The sequence below is a fragment of the Myotis brandtii genome, unplaced genomic scaffold, assembly GCF_000412655.1.
Source record: "Myotis brandtii unplaced genomic scaffold, ASM41265v1 scaffold166, whole genome shotgun sequence".
NCBI lineage: Eukaryota > Metazoa > Chordata > Mammalia > Chiroptera > Vespertilionidae > Myotis > Myotis brandtii.
Genome location: NW_005356087.1, coordinates 742,259 through 745,302, shown reverse-complemented (window position 1 = coordinate 745,302; position 3,044 = coordinate 742,259). Strand labels below are relative to the sequence as shown.

General features: G+C 42.9%; 1 pseudogene; it reads right to left on the bottom strand.

Annotated features, from left to right (window-relative positions):
* Window positions 1-1,674: 1,674 nt before the first annotated feature.
* LOC102242937 lies at window positions 1,675-2,706 on the bottom strand (annotated as a pseudogene).
* Window positions 2,707-3,044: the final 338 nt, after the last annotated feature.

Sequence of the window (3,044 nt, the reverse complement as noted above, 5' to 3'; positions counted from 1 at the left end):
TTCCTCCTTTCTTTCTTTCTTTCTTTCTTTCTTTCTTTCTTTCTTTCTTTCTTTCTTTCTTTCTTTCTTTCTTTCTTTCTTTCCTTCTCTCCTTCTTTTTTTGTAATCCCCAAGAGCTAGAGACGTTGACAAGAGAGAGCCTGTGACCCAGGCAGAGCTGAGGCATTGAAAGGAGAGGAAGTGCCCATTTGCCCCTCCTATAAGCTACAGGCACCATCCCCAACTCAAATCTGTTGAAACCACCCTGACCAGAGCCAGATACACCCCAGAACCCTGTTCAGAGAGAGAAGGGAAAGCAGCCCAGAACAAGTACATTCAAAGGTTTAGCCCTGAAGCAGACCCAGCCTCTGGGCTAGGGAGGCCCTGACCACTGGGCTAGTTGGGGATATGCCCTGTAGGGCTTCAGCCAGGCTGCCCAAATGCCAGACAGAGACAGCAGCTCACATTGGCTTATACCAGAGAACTTCCTGGGAGACCTGGACCTAGACAACAAGGGTCAGGATACAACAGCATCAAAGAAAAATCCACCAAGCTCCACAAATTGCAGACCCAAAGGTTTTATTTGTGTGTTGTTATTGTTTTTTACTTTTGTTTATGTGTTTCTTTTTCTTTTTTTTTTTATTTGTTTTTGTTTGGTTTGGCTTTTCTGTCACTCTCTTCTCTTTTTCCCCTCAGTATTCTCTAATTGCTATCTTTTATTGTAGTCTAATTTTTTTTCTTTCTCATTCACTACATTTTTGTTAATTCTTATTTTTAATTCATTTTTCTTTTCATCTCTTTTCTCTTTCCTTTTCCAATTTTTATTTTCCTATTCTATATATATTTTTTATCTTTAATTTTTTTATTAGTTAGGGTAAAATGTGTCCTTATTTTTAATTCAAAATTTTCTTTCTTTCTTTCCCTATTCTATATTGTATTTAGTATTATTACTTTTTACAATAATTATTTTATTTATTGTTTTCTATATTTTATTTTTTTATACTTATCCTATTTCTGGTCTTTTCCTTCTTTGCTTTCATATTCTCTTTTATTTATTTATTTTAGTTTTTTTTTTTCTTTCATCCCCTAGTTCTTCTGGTCTCATGTCTTCTAGTGTTCTTTTTATTTTGTATGTCTGGTTTCTTTTGTTTGTTTGTTTTTTTAAAATATATTTTATTGATTTTTTTACAGAGAGGAAGAGTGAGGGATAGAGAGTTAGAAACATCGATGAGAGAGAAACATCAATCAGCTGCCTCCTGCACACCTCCTACTGGGGATGTGCCCACAGCCAAGGTATATGCCCTTGACTGGAATTGAACCTGGGACCTTTCAGTCCGCAGGCCGACACTGTATCCACTGAGCCAAACTGGTTAGGGCTCTTTTTTTGTTTTGTTTTGTTTTGGTTTGGTTTTTTCATGGCTCATGGTAAACATTTACTTTCTCAGCAAATCCTCAAAACCATACTATGAGTTAGGTACATTTATTATCTCATGTCCAGAGAGGTGAAGTTATTTGTCCAAGACCACACAGCAAGTGCCTAGCCAGGATACGATCTTAGGTTAGTCCAACCAAAGTCCAGGGTCTTAAACCATGACCTTACCACATGTTGCCCACTGAACTCATTCTTCTCCAGCCTGCAGTCAGTCCCTCGACACCCACCACTTTCCAGTAAGAAAAGCAGGAACAGAAGGAGGACTATTGTGGGCAGAGCCCCAGGCAATAGGGTCTTGGATAAATAAGAAAGCAAAGGTGCCAAAAACTCTATGGGAGCATCCTTGGGCCTGGTGCCTGGGAGGTGGAGATAATGCAGGTGGAGGTGAAAGGGGATCTGGGCAGTCTGGGAAGGTGTTAGGTGGAAGTATCTGAGGAGGGCTTCATATAGGACCTGTCTTTGGGGTTTGGTGCTCTCAGTTGGCAGTAGAAAGTGTTGGTCCAGGACAGTGCCCACACGGGATGAATACCTGTGGTCCCTGAGAATAGGGTAGAGCTGTAGTACCATGTGAACCTGTAGCTGACTGGGGAACACTGTTAGTGGTTGCAACTGGACCAGGGAACAGCCAGAGCCTGTGGCCACCACATGGAAATGGCTTAGGATTCTCTTGACACCTTCCAGCATGTCCTTTCGGGATGGGGACTTCACTGGAACTACAAAACCAATGCCATCAACATGTTTCAGTTTAAGAGCTGCTTGCATCTTCCTCTCAGAAGTACCTTGGATCCCATCAGTGACAGCCCAGTAGGTGACTGTGAGTCTCTGGGTTCTTCGTGAGTGGGCGAAGAACTTCTGGAGGTGACTTGCTGTCTGGGGACAACTGGAGAGGAGTACAAGTCCAGAGGTTTTCTTCCCAGATGCTCGGAAAACCTGGAGCTCCTGTTCCCCCAGCCCCAGGGAGTAGCTCAGCTCTGGCAGCACTAAGAGCAATGTCAGCTCTCCTGGTTTTCCTGTCACTGGAAGATCCTGTGGCTTGTTTAACATCACTAGTGGTCGTTTCTGGTCCACCACAGATGTCCTCAGCACATCAACCAGCTCCTCCTGACTGAGGTTCTCTGGCTGCAGCAGGCCTGGGAAGAGCTGATTTTCCAGGGACCCCGATTATTTGCTGGAGCCTCAAGGTTGCAGTGGATGCTGGGCTTCAGTGCCAAAGCCCTCAACCTTGCAAGTTGAGCGACCCCTGGACCCCACCACCAGCCACCCTAGACGTGTCCCAAAACACGGTAGCTGCCCATCCCCTGGGTGAAATCAGTGTGCCTCTTTTGTTTGTTTTTTAGTCTCTTTGTTTAGGCTGTTGTTTATTATGTTATTATTATTTATTTATTTTAGCTTTGGCTTTGTGTGTTTTTTGCTTTTGTATGTTTGTTTATTTGTTTTCTTTTTGTTCTTTTTGGTTTGGTCTGCTTTTGTCCTGTTTTGTTATGTCAGTACCTGTATAACAGTTGGCATGATGTGGTCAGGGTCGAGACTCACAGACAACAAGCCTGAGGCCTGAGCCCAACCACAAACGGAACAATAACAATCAAGACCCAAATTCAAAAGGAGAACCCATATAAGCCAAACAAAGGTCATT